The sequence below is a fragment of the Oryx dammah genome, unplaced genomic scaffold, assembly GCF_014754425.2.
Source record: "Oryx dammah isolate SB20612 unplaced genomic scaffold, SCBI_Odam_1.1 HiC_scaffold_27, whole genome shotgun sequence".
Taxonomy (NCBI): domain Eukaryota; kingdom Metazoa; phylum Chordata; class Mammalia; order Artiodactyla; family Bovidae; genus Oryx; species Oryx dammah.
This window is the reverse complement of record NW_024070211.1, coordinates 21,656,814-21,677,010: the sequence shown is the minus strand read 5'-3', so window position 1 is coordinate 21,677,010 and position 20,197 is coordinate 21,656,814.

The following is a 20,197-nucleotide window of genomic DNA, read 5'->3' as shown; positions in this document are numbered from 1 at the left end:
TATAGAAAAAAGTACATTGGAGTTGGTGCAAAGTTTGTGATTTGTTTACAAAACTCTGTAAGAAGGCAACTTGAATTTAATTCTAATAGTCCAGATGAATGTCATGTAAGAGGTCTGACAGAAATAGGTGGATCTTTTAAATGATATAATTGATGAGTTTTTAATAAAGATACTTTCTTCTTAGCGAGTAGTATGGGCAGGGTTTAGAGAAACCAGTAAGGGAAGAATCAGGACACATGAGGTTAGCAACTCTGGGGCTCCATGACCATCCCTTCATCAGAAGTAGAGAGATGGGTTTCAGAACATGGAGATGTTAGATGTATGGGTAAGATAGCCTCAGAAACACTGTGGCCTTTGGCAGAGTGACACAGCCAATCCGTGTTCACCCGGCAAGGAGAGTTACATTGTAATAGACATCCTGGTCACATTCTCCTCTTCTAATTCAATCTACAGCTGCTTCTTATTGGCTCAGTCCAACCCAGAGAGCAAGGTAGCTCACTGGCAGGATCCATAGAGCTCAACCTTCTGTAGCCTAGAGCAGAATCAAGAAGACTGCTACATGAACGTGCATAAGATTATGGAGGGCATGCAAAACTATATGGTAATTAGAAATGATTAAAATCACATCTTGATGATCTTTCTAGTTTAACATGGAAAAATTACTTACATAACAGAAAAGTTTATTCATTTTTATTTCATTTTCAAAATTCAAATTAATATTCTAATTACTCATTTGTGTAGAACATTATTTATATATCACAAAGATGATAGTGTCTTCTCCAAAATTAGTAAAATAAAACTGTTAACCTTTAGAATTATTTAGTAATAATGGAGGTATTTCTCAGCTTTAAATGTTACATATTAATAACATTCAGTACCCACTTAAAAATTAATTTCATAATAGCACGGAGGAAGAAAAAAAAACTATATTCATGTAAAACCCTAATCACAAGTGTTTCAATTTGGTTCATTTTAATTCATAGAAATAAATAGATACTTTAATTTTTATAACATTAAAAGTACACCCCCTCTAAAAGCAAACCAAAAGAAAACAATACTACTTCATATTGTTATCTGTGATTATAAGCAGAATCTATGGTCTGTATTTCTCCTCAGAAACAGATAATTATGATCATGTTCATTTTATTTATTTGATTTATCTATTATCCCCAAATTAAAATGGAAAAAATCTAAGTATTCTACATTTTTTTAGAAAAGGTGCTGTCTTTCTGATAATACAGAATAACTACTAATTTTTATTGAATCAATTTCTTTGTTTTGCGTTGCTTCTATTTTAAATCTAAAGGTACAGCTGAAAGAATTAGGTAGAGACTTCTAGTTTATCAATTGTTTTTAACGTCAAAGCACACACACTTTTAACACATAATCTGGCTTAGATAAAACTGCCTGCTCTATCAAGGGGAATGTATTTGGCAAAAGCAGTTCCTTGCAGTTCAACATAATATATGTTAAACATATACCAAATGTTTTGGTACGACTTGGTGAGATTAGCACAACTGGCAAACCCTTCATAAAAAAAGGCCACGATGTCACATTGGCTTGGAAATAGAATCTGGGCTGAGAATAGAGAGAAAAATAAAAGTTCTCTTAAGGTCAAGGGCAACAGCTGAACAGCCGTGGGGCTACCTGTTTCAAAGGATACAGTGTCTAGTGTTTATAGATGAAATGTTGGTTTCTATGGGGGGAGGATGATCACAGGAACAAATATCCCTGACACCCAAACAAAATAATCCCAAATAAAATGAATGATGTAGCCCATAGTAAAAAGGGAGATAACTATTCATGGGAAAAATGCATGACCTCACTCTTTCAGAATACCCAGTGATTCATCAGCGTTTTCCAGCTTTCTTGCCTGCTTGCTTTGACAGTTCTGTCCCTTTCTCTTTTGCCCCCAGGGTTGGATCACTAAACTGAAGGTCCTGGGGTTTGAGAAGGATGTTAAAATTTAAGGAAAGCCCATAGTTTGTGAAAGTACTTCTTGTCAATAATTTAGAGGTAGTGTCTTTCTCAGGAGCTAAATGTTATTATCTTTGCTTCTTTTCCTCATTATTATTATTATTTGGTCTCAGAAAGGCTGTGTGCTGACTTCCTTGAAAAAGAAGCTTCTATGATCATAAGGAAAATGTTATGGAAATGCATTTATAAGCAGGAGGAATCAGCTAAAAATATCATTACGAGCAGGCCAAGTTATAATTTTAAATTGTGGCACTTGCAGAACCTTGAAGTGCTATCAGTCCATCTCCTTCTTTGGAAAAGGCATCATAGTTTAATCAAATAACTGTGAAACCACTGCCTTGAAATTGCAACCAAATTGTTTGTGCAGTGTTATGTATCTAAGGGAACAAGTGTGGACTTCTAGTATTACATTATTAGTTTCTTTAGAGCCGTGTGCACTTCAGAGATTTTTCAGAATCTAGTAATGCTATGTTATGCAGGGGCCAATTACCCCGCGGGTGGAAGCTCCAGGCTTCCTGATATTCCTCCTCTTCTCATCTTGGTATCTCCTGATTATTTCTGATTGAGGGCTCTGCAATATGGGATACAGGAGAAGGAGGGCAAATCTGTCTGGTTTGTTCTGCCAGACATTTACAACTTTCTACAAAAGATGATAAAAACACTACTGGGGAAAAAAAGGAGTTTTTGATTAAGCCACTGCTTTCAGCTATACTCTACCTGTGAGTCTCAGCATAAGCCATACCCTGGTGCCTATTAAAATGCAGATTCCTGGGTCCTGCTTCCTGAGCTCCAGCTGTGGTACCTTTGAGATCTCTAATTTTTATTGGGAATCTGTGGGTCTGAGGGTTATACTTTGAGGAACCCAGCACTACAATGTTCCTCTATCAGAAGCCTGATCTTTAGACATCAAGTCAAGCCAGTAGATTTTCATCTATGCTAACTGAGAAATTTCTAGAAGCATCATTTCACTGCTGCTCAGTGATTCAGTCTCGTCAAAGCTGCTGGTATAGCTCTGGCCCTCAAGAGTTCCAAGTAATCCCTCTAAAAGCCTATTAACAATTAATGATCTAAAGAAGTGAAGAGGGGTGACTTACAAATTACATATTAATACCATCTCTTCATTTGGCTGGCTTGATGATACCAATGTAGAGAAAACCCTGGTTATGAGCATCCCCCGCCCCAAACCTGTGGCCCAGATAGATGACAGACTTCACTTGATCTTTCTCATGCTGTGCCCTCATGCCTTGGGAACAACCAAAGATATGGGAGGATGAAGGTTGGGACAAGATTCCATAGTGCCTCTCTTATTTCAGAAGTATCTGCATGCTTCCATGGTCTGTGGGTCTCGATGACCTGTGTCTACCCACATTTCTGCTTGGCTCCTGGCCTTGGTGTGGCTGCCTGGGCAGATAAAGCACTTTGTTTTCACTCTGAGAGCTTTCCTTTCTGCTTATTTGCAGTTCTATCACTGTGTACCCTGATGATAAACCCCATCTGATTCAGACTGACTGCTTACAACTCTATGCTGTCAGCACTATATTCATTTATACAAGTGGGCTGAGTGTAAATATTCTGAGGTCATTTCCTGAGATGGCTTCACCAACCAAATGGCATGTTATTTATTTCTATTTGTTGTTTCTTTAGGGAACTCAAACCTGGGATCACTTTGTATGCTTATTCATTATATTTAATAAATATGATGCTTATTTTTTGTAATCAACATTATTTAAGGTGTAATTTGCATACAAAACATCCCCATGCGAAATGTACAGGTTGGTGACAAGTTCTCATTTTGAAAGAATAACAATCACTGTCTACAGTGATTTTGGAGCCCAAGAAAGTAAAGTCTGCCACTATTTCTATTTTTTCCCCATCATCTAATTGGCTGGCCACGAAGTGATGAGAATGGATGCTGTGATCTTAGTTTTTGAACGTTGAGCTTTAAGCCAGTTTTTCCACTCTCCTCTTTCGCCTTCATCAAGAGGCACTTTAATTCCTCTTCACTTTCTGCCATTAGGGTGGTATCATGTGCATTAGGGTGGTATCTATATCTGAGGTTGCAAATATTTCTCCTGGCAATCTTGATTCCAGCTTGTGATTCATCCAGCCCAGCATTTTGCATGATGTACTCTGCGCTGCTGCTGCTTAGTCGCTCAGTTGTGTCTGACTCTTTGGGACCCCATGGATTGTAGCCCACCGGGCTCCTCTGTCCATGGGGATTCTCCAGGCAAAAATACTGGAGTGGGTTGCCATGCCCTGCTCCAGGGGATCTTCCCAACCCAGGGATCAAAGCCAGGTCTCCCACATTGCAGGTGGATTCTTTACCATCTGAGTATATAAGTTAAATAATCAGGGTGACAATATACACCCTTGAATTATTCCCTTCCCAATTTTGAGCCAGGCTATGGAAGAATAATAGATACACACAAAAAAAAGATGCAATGGTAGTACAGAGTGTCCCATTTACTGTTCATCCAAGTGCCCTCAGTTGTTACATCTTAAAGAATTATATCAGGAAAACTGTGTTACTATGAAATGTGTATATCATTCGATGTTATTTTATCACATGTAGAGAGGTATAGTCACCACCACTATCAAGATACATGCAATAATGAAGCTGAAGAAACACAAACACAAAATTGGGAGCATACAAAGTAGAAAGACAAAGCAAGTTAAGCTTTGTGAATGATAACATAGTCTCTCAGTTTAAGCTTCAGAACTGATTATGAAATTCCTAGCATCCAGGGTGAAAAGGAAAACATGATAAATGGAATAGCACTCATTATTAGAAAACAGGATGCCTGCCAGTTCTTCAGTGAAAAGAACTTTTTTCTGCTGATGTTAAATTTAAAAGAAATAACTCAGAAAAAGTTTTACACAGACCATATTGGGATAATGGTTAACATTCTGAGCTAACATTTCTATAGCAAAAGCAAGCACAGATTTTATTTAGCTGGCTACTTTTCTTTGTGACTATTACTCACAAATCCAAAAGCAAACTATTGATGCACAATTTCCCAAGCTAACAAATAAGACACATTCTGTGGCTAGCCCTTGAACAGAGCATAAAAAAGGCTATGGGATGAGGTGGCTTCTATGGACAGAATTACTATGACTCAGTGTCTATTTCTAGTTTTCCTTTCCAGCTTTTTATGAATGAATGAGGCCATGTGTCCAGGTATGGCCAAAGAGCTGTGAGTATGGCAGTTTATCTTTTCAAAAGAAGGCTTTTTCTAAAATATGACACTCATATTCCTCTATTAGAAGACTAGGTCTAGCTTTCCTCCCCTTGAACAGTACAGATGGGCTTTGTAGGAGAGTATGACTTCAGATGTTAGCTTTTGCCTGCCCCCCTCAGTTAATCTGTTTTTATCTCTCTTCTTGCACTTTTATGACTCTTATACCAACAGATATACTTCCCTGGTGGTTCACTGATAAAAAATCCACCTCCAAATGCAGAAGATGAAGGTTCAATCTCTGGGTCAGGAAGATCCCTTTGAAAAAGGAAATGGCCACCCATTCCAGTATTCTTGCCTGGGAAATCCCATGGACAGAGGAGCCTGGTGGGCTATAAGCCATGGGGTTGTAAAAGAGTTGGACACAGCTTAGAGACTAAGCAACAACAATGCCAACACATAAGAAATTCAACCATCCTGCAGGAGTCATGCTGGAGAGAATGCATAGAGAAACAACACAGAGATGAGAAATTCTGTCCAAGGCATTCTAGCTCTTCCAGCCCAGAACTCTTCAAGTCATTCAGTTTAAGACCCACATATGAGAGTAAAGAAGCCCTAGAGATGAACTGCAATTTCAGGAAAGGAGGTTAATTTAATATTTATTTGCAAGGAAATATAAGCAAATTACTTAGACTTCCTAGGTCTAGAAGAGTGATTGAACTGCAAACTCCTATGCTATTTGCAAGTGTTGGCAAAGAATGTCACAGCATCCTAAATACTAGTGTCAATTTTGAATCATCTTAGAGATCAGGAACTATTAGAGATCACTTGAAATGTAAGGGGAAAAGAATCATCTATTCTTACAGAGGACCCTCTTCTGAATAATCTCTGTGGAGGAAAAAAATACAAAACCAATTTCAACAAATATTTCTGATAATTTTTATTGCAGTGAATTTTGTTATAAGTGTTACTTTTCTGAAGCTTGTTTTTCTCATTCTTTATGTCTAATTTTTTAATGCTTTTCTTTTTTGTTTTATCTTCTAGACCATAGTTTATTGTGAGTACTTGGTTGACCACAAGATAATATATTAGGGCTGAATAAGACTTTAATGATCATCTTGACCTAAATCCCAAATGTTGTGACAGAGGAAATTTGAGATTTAAAGCATTCCCAGGGGCCTGACTTTAATTGTAACCTGGGCACTGGACTGTCAGTGCTGTCTGACTTCAGAGTTGCCAACTGACTTGATGGATACGCAATGAACAGCCTTTGCATAGATGACTACGTGACATCTGAGTATTCCACAAAAGGTTGAGGAGTAGGAAAAGAAGAAATTGAAGTGGTCCATCTCTGCTGGTCACCTGTGGAAATCCCCTTCATGTTCCTCTGACTAGTTCCTGACCCAAAACAAAGATCAGCATTGATAAACTTGTTACCGAACACCTACTTCCAATATGACTGTTCATCTCTTCTGGAAAAAATGCAAGAACTATTAGGTAATAATTACCTGTAATAGCTGGTTACTAATCCCAGAAGAGAAAAATATTGTTTCCTATACTTTGTCATATTTAGATAAGATAAATAATTGAAACAAATAACTATTAATCTCTTTTTAATAGCATTCTATTCAAAATCACACAAATTCAGAGTTCTTAAATTGGTTGTATCGTCTGTCTTTCTGATAACATATTTCTTATTCTTGGGTTTGAAAAAGTTAGATTTTAGGAGATTTACACATGCTCAAATCATCTTTAAATGCCGTATTCTCAGAGATCTTTTCTTATCACCTCATCTCCTTTTCAAAATAAAATAGCCTTCTCCTTTGCACTCTCTGATCACACTAGACTTTCAGAGCTTTCACTCCGAGCTGTTATGTTTTATATTTCAGTATAGTTTTATATTTCTCTGCCACCAGTCTGTAAGATCCATAAAAGCATGAACAATGTCTATCAACTTCATCATTATAGGTTTATAGAGTAGCTGGTATAAGTATTTGTTAAATGAAGGAAGGATCCACTTTTAGCTCTAACACTATCATTTACAGGGTCTTCTTGAATAGATAATCAATAAGAAAACTTATGGAATAAGATTGCAGTTAACACAATGTAAGAAATCAAATACCAGGCTCAGATGAAATCATAGATAAAACATAAATGATAAGTGCCATAAAAGTTGAGTGGGTAGGATGATCCCTTGGTAATTTTTTAGAGGATAGTCAAGTAGAAATTCGAGTCTGGAAAAACAGATGCAGAGAGGAATAGAGAAAAAAATAGCATGAAAAAAATCCAAGAGAAAAATAGATGTTCTGCAAATAACAGGGGTAGTTCTATATGGTTATTCCATTTTAGAGAAAATATTCTTCTAGATGGGCTTCCCTCATAGCTCAGTTGGTAAAGAATCTGCCTGCAATGCAGGAGACCCCGGTTCAATTCCTGGGTTGGGAAGATCCCCTGGAGAAGGGAAAGGCTATTCATACAGTATTCTGGCCTGGGGAATTCCATAGACTGTATAGTCCATGGGGTCACAAAGAGTCAGACATGACTGAACAACTTTCACTTTCACTTTTATTCTTATAGGAACATCATGAAGTATGAGCATTAAGGGGTCATTTGTGGGATTATTGGATGTTTTTGAATGCTAGTGTCCAATGTCTGACTCATAAGCCCTGAAAACCACTGCCTGTTTTGAGCAGGCAAGTGGCATGATGAAAAAGTTCTACCAAGATGTAGTTGGCAGCTTAATGCAAGATTGGTTGACTAGACAAAGTCTGGAGGGAGACGTGAGTAACCTGTTGAAATTCCATAAGCAGGGTAGAGGTAGTTGAAATAAAAAGGAATGTTTATATGCATTGTGAAATATAATAAAATATTAAAAACCAATGGGAATTATAGCTGGAGATACATGGTAAGGGAAAGGAATAGGCAAAGAAGTTACAACAACTGGAAGGACTATTACAAAACAAACAGAATATGGGAAGCTAAGTATAAGAAATGATTTGTGTCGACCAAATAACAAATTATTGATTCTGGATTATCATTGACAGTGGGATCTCCAAATGGCCATACTTTGTAGGCAAAGGTCTTTTAATATGAGTCTGCAAGGGTAGAAATTGTAGAAATCAGTGGTCACTGGTTAGATTAGGTATGGTAAGATCTTGTAAAGGCTCCACATGTCTTTGAAAATAATCAGGGTTCCCTAACAGTCAGATGAATTGACCTTTATCTTTCTTTTAAATCAAGTTTATTGATGATGTTATTCAAAATTTCTATATCCTTAGCTTGGTTACTGCTTGATTTGTTAAGTATCTGAGAGAGCATATTAAAATCCTTTTTTTTTTTTGGCTAAAGTTTCCATGCACTTTTAAAAATAATTTGTGTTCTTTAAAACCTATGTGCAAATTTGGTGTATTTCCTTTCAATGAAGCTTATTAATTGTGTTGTTTGAAACTTCTATATTTTCATTACCATTTTGCTGCTTAACCTATCAAGTTTCTCAAAGAATTTATGGTCTAAATAAGCAAAATATATAAATATACAATAATATGATGTGATAAATTATGCTAGATGAATAATGACATTGAGAAAGAAATTCACATTGGAGGTATATTTCCAATGCCAGTGTATAACTATTTAAGCATGAGAACTATTTGAAACAATAATGTATAACTCCAGGTGTACTGCTGATGTGAAGATGACCATAAATAGCTGTCAGATCCTAATGCTATTAAACACTGGAAATATCACCTTGGTTTTCTTTTCTCTAATTCCAGACTTATCATGGTACCTTGCTTTTCAGTTCAAATTCTTGTGTAGATCTGCTTATAGGGTAAAAGAAAAAGTAATGCTGGCCATGTTAACAGAAACATCCCGGTATTCCTGACATTATATTTCTTATTTTAAATTTGCATTCTTGTGTAAATATATTTCCAGAGGGTCTAATTATTCTGTATGCCTTCCCCTGCTCCTTCCCAGAAATACATCCCTTTTTCAGCTGCTGAATAAATCAAGCTCCTGAGATAAAAGCCGCGAAAGCAGAGTTTCAGACCCTAAACCTTGGAGAATTCATCAAAGGAAATGCCACCTTGTTTCTCCAATGGCACCTCTGATCTCACAGCGTGTCCTTTTTTAGACATCTATAGTTATATGTGATTATCATAAATATTTTACTCACGGTTCTCTTACACTCTTCATCTGAAGTCGTGATTGAAGTCAGCAGAATCATAGAGCATCCTTATCTAAGAACAGTTCTTTCCCAGGTGAAGCTGGCTCTTTCTGCCTTGAAACCAAATTCAGTCTTCACTCTCACCATGAAGCATCCACTTACAGCAAAATCATCTTCAAATAATGTATATTTTTGCAGAGATTTTGTAGAGGAAAGTTGGAGGGTCTATGTGAAACCACATAGAAGAAAACACTTATTTGGGCCTGGTCATTATTTGTGACCACTTCACCATGCCCAAGATACCTTCTCCTTGGATTCAGTCCTCACAATGGTCCTCTTTTGAAAATAAGCACTCCTGACTTGCTACCCTTGAGCTGTTCCCACATCCCTGGGAAGGTGAGTCCCGTGCTCTTGTGTGTCCCTTCAGACCTGTCAGCGTCACCTAGACCAAATGTGTTTGTGATGAATAAGACCGTCTCTGTGTCATCTTGCTGTGCATACCCTCTCTCACATCCAGGGTTTGCTTTCATGAATTGGGATTTCCCCAATTCACAATCTACCTCGTATATCTAACTCCTATGAAGAGAGGCATTTTAATAGCTTTCTACTGTTGCATGACACATCGCCACAGACCTGACAGCTTAAATTTATCATCTCCCAGTTTCTGTAGGTCTAGGATTTGAGTACAGCATGACTGGGTCCTCTTCTCCAGATCTCACTGGGTTGAAATGAAGGTGTCAGTTGATTTTGCAGTCTCACCTGGGTTCAGGGTTCTATTCTGAAATCACTGCTATTAGTAGAATTTATTTTGCTAAAGCTGTGGCATGGAGATTCCATTGTCCTTCCTAGCTAATGGCTAGAGAGAGCTCCTGCGAAGCAGAGGCTGCCTGTATTTCCTGTCCTCATGTTTCTCACAGGTAGTTTACAACGGATGCTTGCTTTCTTCCAGGCAACCCAGTGCGTGTCTCTCAGAGTTTCTTTCCTGTGGCTTACCAGAGAAACCTCTGCTTTTTTAAAGAGCCCATGAAATAAGGTCAGTCCCACTTGGATAACTGCCCTACCTCAAGCTCTACTGATTTAAGTCGTTTCATTTTGTTACCGTTAGGTCGCTAAGTCATGTCCGACTCTTAGCAACCCCATAGACTGCAGCACGCTAGGCTTCTCTGTCCCGCACTATCTCCCGGAGTTTGCTCAGACTCATGGACATTGATTTGGTGAGGCTTTCTAGACATCTCATCCTCTGCCACCTCCTTCTCCTTTTGCCCTCCGTCTTTCCCAGCATCAGGGTCTTTTCCAGTGAGTCCGCTCTTTACATCAGGTGGTCAAAATATTGGAGTATATATATATATGTATACTCCACATATATGTATTTTTTCTTTTTTAATGTATTTATTTTAATTGGAGGTTAATTACTTTACAATATTGTATTGGTTTTAGCTGAATGTCTGTAATTTCACCCTAAAATGCTCATAAGGATAGATATATATATATGTGTGTGTGTGTGTGTGTGTGTGTGTGTGTGTGCACTGTGTGTATATATATATATATATATAGTCCCTTAACTTCAGTATCCAAATTACTGCAGGAATTAACTGGAAGAAGGTGAACACCCTGGTGGTTGGGAAACTTAGCAGGACCGTCTTAGAATTCTGTGTACCACAGACACAGTTACAGTGAAGTGAATAAAAAATAATTTAAAGATCCCTGACTTGCATGGCTTTCTCCAGGGCTTCTAGGAGAGAGTCCTTTGCTTCTCTTTGCATCTTTACATAGACATATATTTATATAATTTTCCCAAAAGTAATATATTTTGCCCACAATTAAGACAACAGACACTTTTCACTTTAAATTACTTTGATTTTGTTTGGCCATGGTATTTTGGAAATCCAGCTAAGGGGAAGTTACAAATACTTTGAATTTCTTATACTGGGGAATTTTTATGTGGTGCCCAGTCACTTCTGTGCAAGCACTTCTGGGAAAAGCCTGTTTGATTCTTCTGCTATTTGCCATGCATACACACTTGCCACAACACAAAGGTGTAAAGCTAGGGCTGTAGCACTTTATGAATGGGACCCATGAGGCCTACTACTGGAAATGTGGGAGAAGAGAAGAAGAAAAAAGTAGATTTAAGATATATGGAGCTAGAAGCTAGTGTGTGGAAAGCATTTTATGAAATCAGAAAGGTAAAATTATATGCAGAGAATTTCTCATTAAACGCGAGTTTAACGAGAGAGTAAAATTTTCTGCTTTCAGTAATGTTCTTAGTTAAGGTAGCATATTCAGTTAAAATCCACAATACCTTTTAATAGAAATGGAACATGAACTTAAGCTTGTATATACATATATATATATGTGTGTGTGTGTGTATATATAATATATATAATTAATATATAATTTTATTTCCATTTTGAAATATTTATAAGAATTTTATGGTGAAATTACAGGCATTTGGTGTGAACATGTACGATGGATATCTTTTTTGTCAAATTTAAATATATTGATTAAAGAGTTAAAAGAACATTCTGTTGAAAAATCAATGAAATATGAAACAAAAGTGATAAAGATGAGCAATGAAAATTAATAGAAATGATTCCTATATTGAGAACCAAATTATAGCCAAAACACATACAGATTATACCAAATATGATAATTTATTAAAAGGAAAAGTTATATTTTAATATAATTAGTAGTCACTTCTTAGAATTTTTGATAGACTAGTTAATGAAGAGAATTGAATCATTATAAACACTATAAGAAGACTTAAACTTTGCTGATTTTACACAAAATACTGCTAAAAATGAACATTAATATAATAAGCAAAGAGTAAGTAACACTGGACACTGAAAAGGAAAACTTGAAAATTCCTGAAATTGTACAGATATGACAGAAACTTGACAGTTTAATCTGAATCTGAAAACAGTTTTAAAATTTGCATGATAGTTAAAAATAAAAAGAAACTTTGCCCACCCACAAAGATTGCTGGGTTTTCTTTCTATTCTCTTTATAGAAAAAGATATTATAAGTTTATCTTAAGAAGTGATCAAAGAGTAGGAAGCCAAATCATCAAAACATGGAACAAAAACTCCATTAAACATTTTGGTTAATCCCAACATCTCTCTGATAACTGAGTTCTCTCTTTTGGATCCTATTGTTAGCCTTCTAGGTTTCTACTCATGTTCTACCACCTTCTCAGAGCTGTGCTGGCAATGGATCGTCCTCGTTAATTTGTACTATCCCCTGAAAAGAGTGCCTATCCACATTTCTTGATCTGTTTTCTTCTCCTCTTTGGGGATCAGTGTGAACTGGCTGACTCTATTTTCATGGCTTTCCTTGAATTTCAGTAAATTGAATTTTGTCTATATTGTTAAATGTGTAGCCAGAGAAAATGTTAACCTAGTCATTGCTGCAAAAACAGGCACAAGTCCAAATGTGCCAAAGTCTCAATGCAATTAATTTCATCTTATCTTTCCCATAAGAAAAATATTTTTAAAGATTAAAGAAAAAAAAAAGAAGAGAGAAAGATCTAAAATTGTTAGACATTACCTATTCTTTTTAGGACCATGAATTGTTATTTTCTGTGTTGTCCTAATAGAATGAAAATGCTATGTATCTTGGAAACCTTGTCATCAAATTTGAAAAGGGCTATTCCTGGCCATTTACCTAATAGCCATATTATATTCAGGTTTTCATGGCAAATTCCTCACACAAAAACTCAGTAGTAGAATCCCCTGTGCTATACAGTAGGTTCTTCTTGGTTATCTATTTATTTTAAATACAGCAGTGTGGGGCTCAGTAGTGAAGAATCTGCCTGCTGGGCAGGAGACTAAAGTTCGATCCCTGAGTTGGAAGATGCCCTGGAGAAGGAAATGCCAACCCACTCCAGTATCCTTGACTGGGAAATCTCATGGACAGAAGTGAAGTGAAGTCACTCAGTCGTGTCTGACTCTTTGCGACCCCATGGACTGTAGCCTATCAGGCTCCTCCGTCCATGGGATTTTCCAGGCAAGAGTGCTGGAGTGGATTGCCATTTCCTTCTCCAGGGGATCTTCTCGACCCAGAAATCGAACCCGGGTCTCCCGCATTGCAGGCAGACGCTTTACTGTCTGAGAGCCTGGCAAAGTACAATCCATGGGGCCACAAAATAGTCAGACACAACTGAAAGACTAAACAACAGCAAAAACCAAGTGTTCCTGACACACACTGACATTTGAGAACCAACCACTGGATTAAGACATATCCCCCAGTTTTCAAATAAAGCAGTTCTTAAAAAAAAAAAAAAAATACAGCACTGTTTACATACTGCACAGCTGAAACTAACACAATATTGTTAATCAACTAGCCATTGCCTTCTCCGAATACTCCAATATAGTTGCCTGGAAAATCCTATGGACAGAGGAACCTGGAGAGCTACAGCCCTTGCAGTTGCAAGAGTCAGACACGACTTGGTAACTAAATACCACCAAACCACCATACTCCAATATTAAAAAAAAGAAAAAAAAATCAAAAAGCTCAATAGTATTCATCATCCAAAGGTATTTATGAATACTTCTCATTTTCTAATAATTTTCAATTATTATCTTAAGAACTATTTTTAACACATGGAATAAAAATATGTCTTGTATTTGTTCAAGGTAAGCAGTAAACACACATACACAAGAGAACAAGAGTGTTGAGAAAAATAATCAATAATATCCATCATTTAACAATTTTTTTCTTTTTTATTACTTAAACTCATCTCCCACCTTTTTATAGCAAAGAGAATTGCTACTTGTCATAGTTTGCCATGATCAAGAATCAGAACCTTGCTTGACTGAGCTGTCACTGTCTTGGTTTACCACCATCCACACTTAGAACACTGTTCAAGTGTGTAGACTTCCCACTGTTTACTGAAATGACTTTCTTGTTAACCGTAGCAAAATGTTCAGTCCTGAAAATACTCTTCTGAGAACCCCCATGAACTCACTGGCACTCCAGCATAATGCACATTTAGAAGGATTTCTGTGACTCCTTTAAAATTTGTGGTTTATCACAAATTGCCCAAAACTTGCCTGCAGTGCTGTTTATCAGCACTAAATTATTTCAAGTGCTCTTCCTGTTAAAGCTTTTAATGTTCAGTGTGACTCCTTATGTTAATGTTCTATTTATTGCTGGTATTTCTGCTCCCATGAAACAAGGCACATTCATAAAATCTGAATTTTGCACAAAGGTTGCTTTTTCTTCAATATTGCATTTAAATTGATTCATTCTAAATATTTCCTCTATATTACTATAAATCTGATCTGGAGACTCACTGGGTAGATCAGTCACTAAAATGAATCAGATAATGCATTATACATTAAGGCAAAGTCAATTTAACCTACCACTAGTAAAAATGGATTTAGATGGGTGCAGTTTTTGTACAACATGCAATCTGTTCTGTCTGAGTGTTTGATCTTCTCTTTGGAGGTAGGGATAGACATAGTCTATGCACAAACACACTAAATGAATATATGTTTATGCAGGCACATAAATGATTCTTTGGTTTCTCTGGTGGCTCCACTGGTAAAGAATCTGCCTGCAATGTGGTAGACCTGGGTTCGATCCCTGGGTTGGGACGATCCTTTGGAGGAGGGAATGGCTACCCACTCCAGTATTCTGGCCTGGAGAATTCCACAGACATTATAGTCCATGGGGTTGCAAAGAGTCGGACATGACTGCGTGACTTGAACTTTCACTTTCTACCCCACCTCTGATTCAAGCAAAGCCGTGAGTGGCATTTATCTACACTATTTGGCACAGCCCTTCTATTAATATATATATATTCCTAAAAGAGAGATGTTGTATAATTTTGAGAGGAAAAAAAATCCAGTTAATTTGTCTTCTTACTAAGGTAGATAATGTAGAAAGATTATGTATTTAAATAAATGATTTTGGATACTTTTGAAGATCAAATGCATTGTTCTTCTGAATTTTAAGTATTATCGGCCATAAGAGTTATCAAATACGGAGAATTTGTTAAATACAGAACTGTAGAATCGTAACTAGTTTAAAATTCATACATGGCTCAAACAGTTGGACTGACCGAAGCCAAATAGCTATACTTGTTAAAGCAAAGTTGCAGAAAAAAAGACTGTTGACAAGTTAGTTGCAGTGGTTTAACTGTTTATCTAAATGAATATGTACTACTCATGTTGCAAAAAGCGAACAACTTTGGAAATTAAATCCTAGAAACATGATTATACAGATGGGGGCATATTTTTGTGTACTCCATAAGATTCATTCCTAAAATTATTTTAGAAATCTTAAATGACTGGCTCCATTGCCATTTTGGAGAAGGCAATGGCAACCCACTCCAGTACTAGTGCCTGGAAAATCCCATGGATGGAGGAGCCCGGTAGACTGCAGCCCTTAAGGTTGCTTAGAGTCGGACACGACTGAGTGGCTTCACTTTCCCTTTTCACTTTCACGCATTGGAGAAGGAAATGGCAACCCACTCCAGTGTTCTTGCCTGGAGAATCCCAGGGACGAGGGAGCCTGGTGGGCTGCCGTCTCTGGGGTCACACAGAGTTGGACATGACTGAAGCGACTTAGCAGTAGCAGCAGCAGCAGGCCTCCCTGTCCATCACCAACTCCTAGAGTTCACTCAGATATACAGATGACACCACCCTTATGGCAGAAAGCGAAGAGGAGCTAAAAAGCCTCTTGATGAAAGTGAAAGAGGAGAGTGAAAAACTTGGCTTCAAGCTCAACATTCAGAAAACGAAGATCATGGCATTGGGTCCCATCACTTCATGGGAAACAGATGGGGAAACAATGGAAACAGTGTCAGACTTTATTTTGGGGGGCTCTAAAATCACTGCAGATGGGGAAATTAAAAGATGCTTACTCCTTGGAAGAAAAGTATATTCAAAAGCAGAGCAGGGCCGCAGAGGCTTTATCATCTAGTCTCTTATCGCAATTTTGGGGATTTGGATCTTTACACTTGAGACCATTTTTGAAGTCACTGACTTTGCTCAGAGACTATGAAGAGAGCTTAAAAAACATAATACTTTTCATTATTTTCAATATTTTTTAACTTTATACTGTTTTATAAAACAGATAACTCCTCAGTACATTTGTGTGCTCTAAAAATATAGTTTCTTTTGTTTCTTCATTAAGAAATGCTTTGCAGCACTGTTTATAATAGCCAGGACATGGAAGCAACCTAGATGTCCATCAGCAGCAGATGAATGGATAAGAAAGCTGTGGTACATATACAGAATGGAGTATTACGCATCCATTAAAAAGAATACATTTGAATCAGTTCTAATGAGGTGGATGAAACTGGAGCCTATTATACAGAGTGAAGTAAGCCAGAAAGAAAAACACCAATACAGTATACTAACACATATATATGGAATTTAGAAAGATGGTAACAATAACCCTGTATGTGAGACAGCAAAAGAGACATAGATGTATAGAACAGTCTTTTGGACTCTGTGGGAGAGGGAGAGGGTGGGATGATTTGGGAGAATAGCATTAAAACATGTATAATATCATATCAGAAATGAATCACCAGTCTAGGTTCGATGCAGGATACAGGATGCTTGGGACTGGTGCACTGGGATGACCCAGAGAGATGGTATGGGGAAGGAGGTAGGAGGGGGGTTCAGGATTGGGAACACGTGTACACCCATGGAGGATTCATGTTGATGTCTGGCAAAACCAATACAGTATTGTAAAGTAAAATAAAATAAGATAAAATCTGAAAAAAAAAAAGAAATGCTCACCTTCCAGACACATGATACACTTCATTTGCTGAATTTTGTGAATTAGAATACAGAGTCTTCTGTAAGATAGGCTGTAAGGTTTCACAAATCATTTCTATCACATTAGACTTCATTTTTTTCCTGTCATTTGATGACCAGATGTCTGTATCTGTCAATAAACAAGAGTCCACATTAACAAGTGAGCCAAATATTACAGGTCTTAACCTACATATATCACATTAATTTTGTGATCCCACAAACCAACCCCCCTATATGATTTAAGGAGTAATCTTGTCTTTTAAAAATAATTTCCCTGGCCTATCATCAGAGGTTTTCTTTGCCTATGACGGCTCCTTTTTTTCTCATCACTTCTATGGGCCTCTGTGACGTTGGTGATGAGCATGCCAAGGATAACATTTACCAGGGTTTACAAAACAGACCTTAAGAGTGAAAGCCCCTTTGCTGCCTCCTGTCTCACTGGGTCAGTTCTGGTCTATATCATTGTCGTGCTCATCACAAGGAGGCACAAAAACAGCAAAGGCATGGCACATCCAAGTCCACTGATTTTTCCTTCTGCAGCTGATGAGTGGTCTCTCCTTGAAGGATCCTCCCGTGTACCAAGGCTCCTGGTACAACCTTCTTTGCTCACCAGCTTCTCTCTGTCCTTCCCTGTTCATAAATATGTCCAATATGACCCAAAAAAGCCTGTTTCAGCTGGAATCTACACTCAGGTCTTCATGACCTCAGCCACGAATACACTGATTTTCTTTCTTTAAAGCAACTATCTTTTCACAGGTGATAAGTCCTATTCAGTAATGAGTGAAATACTTGATTCTTCACTCTTAAAACTTTAGCTTGCAAAGGGATTATCTGGGAACCTTTTCAAAATGTGGATGAAATCTTAGCATTTTTGACAAGCACTCAGATAACTCTAATTCAGGTGACTCAAATCTACTTTTTTAGATACCGTGCTAGATGCAGTATAACATTGTTGACTATTGGAGCATAATATAAAATTGTATTAATTATTTTATAATGCTTTTTTTTTCTTTCTTACAATAGTAACAGTTCTCTTGCCTAATAAGCTTGTTGTAGACACATTCAGGATCTTTATATATTTCTGCTGGACTGGTCCTTTAACTGTCACTTAATGTCCCTTTTATGAGTTTTCCAGGTGGCTCAGTGATAAAAATTTCACCTGCTAATGCAGCAACACAAGAAATGTGGGTTTGATTTTTGGGTTGGAAATAGCCCATGAAGGAGGAAATGGCAACCCCCTCCAGTATTCTTGCCTGGATAATCCCATGGATAGAGCAGCCTGGAGGTCTATGTCCACGTGTTCACAAAGAGTCACACATGACTGAATGCGCATGTGCACACTCGCACACACACACACACACACACACACACACACACACACACACATACACACACACATGTCCCTCTTTACCTCTAGCTATTTTCTTTGATCTGAAGTCTATCTTTTGATCAGTGTATTTAAATTATTTATATTTAGCCAATTTCTCATAGAGCAAGGAATAAGCCTATATTTTGTCATTTTTTTCTGTTTCCTCTCTTTCTAATTGCTTTGTTTCTCCTTTATTGTCTTCCAGTGTGCTTCTTAAACATATTTTAGCAATCTCTAATTAATACATAGGATTTTTGAGTATGTCATATTGTATAGTTTTATTCATGATTTTTCTATACTTTTATAACATCATATTTTACTAACATCAACATCATACCACTTTGACTAAAGTGTAGAAAACTTACTTTTGTTCAATACTTTAATTTTCTCAACAGTTAAAAAATATAACTGTCTCAAGTATTTCCTCTATATTCACACTGAGTATTCCATCAGACAATGCTATACTTTTTCCCAGCCATCAACTATGATTTAAGAAGCTAATGAGAAAGATAGACTCTCTTCCCTATTTTATAAATTTCTATGTTCTTCTTTCCTTTTTTTAAGTTCCAAGTATCCTTCTATTTTCATTTATTTTCTGTTTAGAGAACTTTCTTCAGTCATTCTTTAGAGACTGGTTTGCTGGTAAAAAAAAAAAATTGTTTTTCTTCTTCCATGAATGTCTTGATTTCTGCTTAATTCCTGAAGAATATCATTGAAAAAAAAAGTGAAAATGAAGTCGCTCAGTCATGTCTGACTCTTTGCGACCCCGTGGACAGTAGGCTACCAGGCTCCTCCGTCCATGGGATTCTCCAGGCAAGAATACTGGAGTGGGTTGCCCTTTCCTTCTCCAGGGGATCTTCCCGATCCAGAGATTGAACCCGGGTCTCCCACATTGCAGGCAGATGCTTTAACCTCTCAGCCACCAGGGAAGCCCACGAATATCATTACTGGACTTCAATTCCTCGATTGACAACTTCTCTTTGAATTACAAGTGATAACACATTTCTCTGCTATTTCTGAAAGTTTTCTTTACAGATTCTTTTCTTATATTAAGAAAAATTTCTGAAACCAAGATCATAAGCTTTGCTAGAGGAGTCTTATGTTCATGTACTACAGAGGAAAATTCCATAGAGAAACAGAGGTAACATACAATACACATACAGAGAGTGAAGACTGATTAAACAATTTCTTGAAGGAAGTGGAAAGGATAATCTTGAACTTACATGTATACACTTCCTCCTCTGTGACTGGAAGTAGGATGCGAAGAGATACATACAAAGACTGGAGTGTTTTCTGAGTTGCTTTTCCCTTTTGTGCTGCTCTTAGTAAGCAATTTTAATACTTAAAGATACATTTTTTTTCCCAAGTTCTTATCTATCGCATGCTCAGTTGCTCAATCTTGTCCAATTCTTTGGGACCCCATGAACAGTAGCTGAACAGCAGCCCACCAGGCTCCTCTGTCCTTGGAATTTTTCAGGCAAGAATGCTGGAGTGGGTTGCCATTTCCTTCACCAGAGGATCTTCCTACACCAGGGATCAAACCCATGTCTCTTGCATCTCCAGCATTGGCAAGCAGATTCTTTACCACTAGCATCACATGAGAAGTCACCTCCGGAAAAATATCTATGTATTCCACTTCTGGGTTAAAAAAATGAATAAATTACAAAATTATAGCAACCATATGAAACACAAACCAATCTTTAATAACTTTTCAAGGGTGATCTAAGCACACCCGATAATTGCCTCA